The sequence below is a fragment of the Diadema antillarum genome, unplaced genomic scaffold (assembly GCF_040938485.1).
Source record: "Diadema antillarum isolate AM-2024a unplaced genomic scaffold, OU_Dant_1.0 seq00000798_RagTag, whole genome shotgun sequence".
NCBI lineage: Eukaryota > Metazoa > Echinodermata > Echinoidea > Diadematoida > Diadematidae > Diadema > Diadema antillarum.
In genome coordinates, this window is record NW_027271682.1 from 731,749 (window position 1) to 737,748 (window position 6,000).

The 6,000-nt window shown below is 34.7% G+C and overlaps 1 protein-coding gene across 1 annotated transcript in view; it reads right to left on the minus strand.

Annotated features, from left to right (window-relative positions):
• Positions 1 to 2,442, minus strand: part of LOC139739368 (epithelial sodium channel subunit gamma-2-like) — a 29,101-nt gene extending 26,659 nt beyond the window's left edge. The window contains exon 1 of the mRNA XM_071649988.1: positions 2,418 to 2,442. The gene's annotated coding sequence lies outside the window, so the exon portion shown is untranslated. The remainder of the gene's footprint in view (positions 1 to 2,417) is intronic.
• Positions 2,443 to 6,000: the final 3,558 nt, after the last annotated feature.

Consider the following 6,000-nt stretch of genomic DNA (forward strand, 5'->3'; position numbering starts at 1 on the left):
TCACGAACTGCGTGTGAATTGTCTGAAGTAGGGTCGAATTTTTCCCGAGACCGAGTTAGTCTGGAGCCTTCTGGAATAAAAGTCGGTTTTCCTACTATTATTATTTTTCTCAAAATACTCCAAACCCACTCATCATTCCGGCAAACCGCGTCAGCCAGGTAAGTTTCTTAGTGGACTCTTTCGATATATTGCAAGAAAAAATGAAATGGTGCTAGACGGGTTCCCAAGCACTTACCGAAACTTAGTTTTCACTTTAAGTCACTTTTGTGAAATAGTTTGTCATGTCTGTACTATACGGATTATTTGGGTACTCTACGGCGTAAACGACACTAAATTTTTCATATTTTGAACTTTTTTTTTTTTTGTATCAAGCTTGCTTTAATCATGTAAATAACCATCTCAATCGATTCCTCATGATACATTTACCCTGGAGAAATGTTGTATTTGTCCCTGTATGTTGTGAAATTCAAAAGTTATAGAAATTAAAGATTTTCCTCGCAAATCCAAGATGGCCGCCAATGACCCCCATGGGACACGATTTTTACTTGGAAACAAAAAAAAAATCATTAAATAGACACCCTAAGGGATACAAAAAGGGAGAGTGCATGGGGATCCCCCATTCCTTAAGACAAAGTGATTAGTCACTGTTATGAGGTATGAGATTGTCATGTGTATATATGGACTATTTGGGCAATTTCTAGAGTAAACGACACTGGTTTTTCGCATTTTTTGACTTTTCTTGTAACAGACTTGTTTTAATCATGCAAACAACCATCTCAACCGATTCCTCATGCCACATTTACTCTGAAGAAACGTTTTATTTGTCCTTGTATGTTGGAAAGTTCAAAAGTTATAGAAATTAATGATTTTCCTCGCAAATCCAAGATGGCCGCCACTTATCCCCATGTGACACGATTTTTACTTGGAAACAAAAAAAAAATCAAATAGACAACCTAAGGGATACAAAAAGGAGGGTGCATGGGGACCCCCCCCCCCCCCCCATTCCTACCAGACTGCTAAGACAAAGTGGTTAGTCACTCTTATGGGGTATGAGATTGTCATGTACACGTATGTATGTGGACTATTTGGGCAATTTCTAGAGTAAACGACACTGGTTTTTCTCGCATTTTTGGACTTTTCTTGTATGAAACTTGCTTTAATCATGTAAATAACTATCGCAAACGATTCCTCATGCGGTATTAAGTCTGAAGAAATGTTTTATTTGTCCCTGTATGTTGTGTAATTCAAAAGTTAAACTACTTGGGTATTTTTCGGTGTAGATGACACTGAAATTTTCATATTTTTAGGCTTTTCTTGTTTCAAACTTGCTTTGATCATGTAAATAACCATTTCAATCGATTCCTCATGTCACATTTACCCTGAAGAAATGCTTTATTTGTAATTTTATGCCGTGTAGTTCAAAAATTATGGAAATTAATGATTTTCCCTAAAAATCCAAGATGGCTGCCAAGATGGCCGCCAGTGACCCCCATGGGACACGATTTTTTCTTGGGAACAAAAAAAAATTTCATTAACTAGACACCCTAAGGGTCACAAAAAAGTAAGTTCAAAAAATGTGTTAGGAGGGTGCATGGGGACCCCCCATTCCTACCAGACTAAATGTGACCCTGCACCTCAAAACAAACAAAAAGTCGCCAGACATGGATTTTTAGTTAAGGGCAGATTCTAAAAGAGCAGACGCTAAGCTTTAAAATGATGTATAACTCAATTCAAATGGACTCTCCTAACCTATCTAAATACTGGAAAGAAAGCGCACACTCTGGAAAAGTGTGAACTGAGAAAAGAGGCTCTGAAGTACAGTGTGCATTCAAGCGCTTAATCATTACCAAGCTGTGCTGGCTGTGCGATGAATGGGACAAAAAAAAACCCCAGGAAGTGAACTACCTGAGTAACAACAATGAAGGGATTACCAGATTGAACTGAAATTAAGCATGCCTCATCAACACATTCTGTTCATAATTAATGCCAACTTTCAAGGCAGTAGCCGTATCCTTTCAAAAGTTATTAGAGTTGAAAGTGAAGAGTGTGTACAAGGTTTTTCAGAAATGAAAAAGGGACTCTAAAGACGCACCTAATGACACTATTCTACCAAAAATGTTGTAGATAAACTGCTAAAAAACACACTTTCCCACCCGTTTTATGATCCCAAATTTCAGCTTAATGTAAAAAAAGACTGGCTCTTGCAGAATATATGAAAAAGTCAAGATCGGCTAGGTTGACCCATTTCACTTATTTTCAGTCCTCACGCAAAATCAGTGTGTGCGACTTTTTGTTCGTTTTGAGGTGCACGGTCACAAATGACTTTAATGATAATACAGAGTCCTGGCAAAATGCCTACAGAACAAAACTATGCATGATCCAATGTCGAGGCGAAGTCTGGGAGAGAATAAACTCACCACTTCAAACACAGAGGCTCAATATAAATTCCAGAGTCACATACACCAAACTCTGTCTTGGTGTAGTTGTTAAGTTTGCCAAAGGTTAGGGTAACTCAAAAATCCACCGTCAGCGCTGGCGAATCAAGTGCAATGTGACAATCCTTGTGCCGAATAAGCAGCTGAACAGTCCACAACCCCTCAGTCCAGTTGTGCTAAATAAAATGGTGCAATGCTTCTCGGAATTCATTGTAGCGACATGCCTATTCTCATTGTAAGCGAAAATCATAAGCGCAAACTATGAAGTACTGCGCATGCCCTGTTTTATTCGTTCAATATCATTCCCAGCATTCATGCACTCACTCGTATAGTATAGTACATCTGTACTACACGGTCACTCACGCCTTCATTAAAGGTATTGTTTACCATGAGGAGCAGTGATTTAAAAAAAAATGTTCGAGTTCTCAGATTATGATGCATATGTGTGGGTCACTTGTATCACAACACATCCTACTATGTAAAAAAAGGAGATATCCCTATTTTCTCAATAAACCATAACTGTAGACGGTTTAGGTTATGAGTGATCTTATCATAACTGTTGTTCACATTTTGTATATTTGATAATATTTAACATTGATTATACGGATTAACATTTTTACATTGGTTGTTTCTATCGAACTCACATTTAAGAACTATTTTGAAGCACTGAAGCTGATTTTTTTTTCATCTAATAGTAAATAATGCCTTTAATTGTCAGAGAAGAAGCGAATCCGACAGTAACATCGCCACTTTATATGGTGTGTACTACTTTGTCAAAAAATTCTTGAGAGGCTTCGTGCGACGTTTCTCAGATGGGAAAACTAGATATCTCAGAAGGAGAAAATAATTGAATATGTGGTTCTGAGTGTGTGTGTTTGTTTGTATGTGTTTGTGCGCGTTTGTGTTTTTAATCGTGTTTTTAACAGTTACAAATCTTATGTTATATTTTCAGGCAGTTTTTGTTGAAATTTACATTCTTCTCGTATAGTTAGAACATTGCAAACGCAGACGTGTTTTTTTTTTTCCAACTTTATTTTCCCAATTCACATGCTGCTTCATATACCAAATACATGCAAAATAATGAATAGTACATTATGGAAAAAAACATACATGTATAACATAGAAAACTATGGTATAAGAGCTTGCCATTTGCTCACATGAAAATCTAGACGATTCTTTTTAATAGCTATGATGCGTTCTGTATTTTCCAAATGCTTCATAGAAAACAGAAACGGATTTAGAGTTGGAATGATATTTTTGATTTTACAAGAAAATATAAAATATTTTGCATAATAGATAATTGTATTCACGAAATGTCCCCTTCCAACATGCAAAGTTCCAAAACAGATTTCTTCATCTGTGAACATAACATTGCGGACATTTTTAGCTTTGAGCCAAAGAAATACTTCATACCAGAAGGATGACACATGGGTACATTTCAGAAATAAATGTAATAATGTCTGTGGATGAGAGTCACAAAAATTACAAAGTGCAGAATCACTGATACCTATTTTACATAGATAATATTGAGTAGCGATTTTTTCTATGTACGAACTTAAATTGAAAATTACGAATTCTGTTCTCTATCTATGATCTATAGATCAAAGAAAATCGAGACTTCCATAACAAAGAATCTTGTAAGTTCAACAGTAAATCAGTTTCCCATTTTACTTGATGGTCTGTCTCTGAAAGTGTGGTTTTATGATTCTTTACAAAGTATGGGTAACAAAAATTTGAAACTCTTTTGGATTTAAGAAAATTGTTCAGTAGAAGATCACACGGATTCGAAAGTAATACAACACTTTGACAATCCATATTTTGTTTTATGGTGAATTTCCATTCTTGAGGAATTGCATATACTATTGAAAAATAAATCAAGAATGACCCTGGATTAAATTTCTGTAATATTTGGTCATAATTCATGAAGGAACCATCAGGGTTGATAATATTTCCTATGTAAATCATGTTTGATTCAAACAAATTTCTAGAATAAATAGGCTGACCATCAACTAAAATATGGGAATTAAACCATAATGGCTGTGAAACAATTTCCTTGAATTTAACTGGATTGTAGTACTTGTAATGACACCATGCAAAGAGAACATTGTACCAAAAAATATCAATATTATCATTTAGAATAAGGTGCCGAGGTGAAAGATTCCATTTAAAGAACATATCACCGCCCATAGTTTTTACATACATTCTAAGAAAAACTTTGTGTTTACTCTCATTTTCTTTATCAAGGTACCTCTTTACCCAAGTTATTTTCATACCAGAGGTAAAAGATTGCAGATGCGGCATTTTCAGACCACCCTCATCATAATCATTATACAACAAAGAACGTTTTATCTTATCGTTCTTATAACTCCATAAAAACCCAAAGAATAATTTTTGAACCTCATCAAAGAAAGATGGAGGAGGATTTGGCAATATACTTAAAGGACAAATCAATTTTGGAATTATCAAAGATTTTATAATAACAATTTTTCCATAAAGTGTCAAAGATCTACAATTCCACAAATTCAAAAGTGCTCTTATTTCTGCAATTTTAGGTTTGAAATTCAAATCATAATCGTTGGTACAATCAGAGAGGGGAATCTTTATTCCTAGATACATAAACAAATCTGTTGGCCAAATAAATGGAATGTCACGACACAATGTTTCTGAAAAACCTCCAAGTCTGACTACATTGCATTTCTCAAGGTTTATTTTTAGGCCTGACATTTCTCTAAAACTATCCAGCACTCCAAGACATTTTCTTAGATTCAATTCATTCGGCTTCAAAAACATAATTGTGTCGTCTGCATATTGACATATTTTCACATCTATATCGTATATTCTTAATCCCTTGATTTCCTCATTTTGTCGCATTAAACAGCCAAGTAACTCAACTGCAATTATAAAAAGATATGGAGATAAAGGACAACCTTGTCTCACTCCACGTTGTATATCAAAAGATTTCGAAGAAAACCCATTATTTATTACGCAACCCTCAATTTTGCAGTATAGCAATTTGACCCACTGAATAAAAGACTGATCAAAACCAAAGGTATAAAGAGCATAATATAAGAAATCCCAATCTAACATATCAAAGGCTTTTTCAAAATCAATGCTTAAAGCAATACCTTCCATGTTATACATTTCACAATAATGTTTTATATCAATGAACAACCGTATAATTTCTCCTATATATCTACCTTTCAGGAAACCATATTGATCCCTACTTATTATATAAGGTAAAACCTTTTTAAGTCTTTGGGAGAGAATTTTTGCCAAAATCTTGTAGTCACTATTAAGAAGTGATATTGGACGCCAGTTCTTTAAAAGTAACAGGTCTCTACCTTTTTTTGGAATCAAAGTTATAATGCTTCTTCGCATTGAATGTGGAAGAGATTTTTCCTCAAAACATTTATTATACATAGAACATAACAAATCTCTAATCTGAAACCAAAATATTTTGTAAAACTCGATGGGTAAACCATCAGATCCCGGTGTTTTATCGTTTGCAAATGACATTATAGTTTCATAACATTCTTTCTCTGAAATCTTTCCACCAATGAATCGT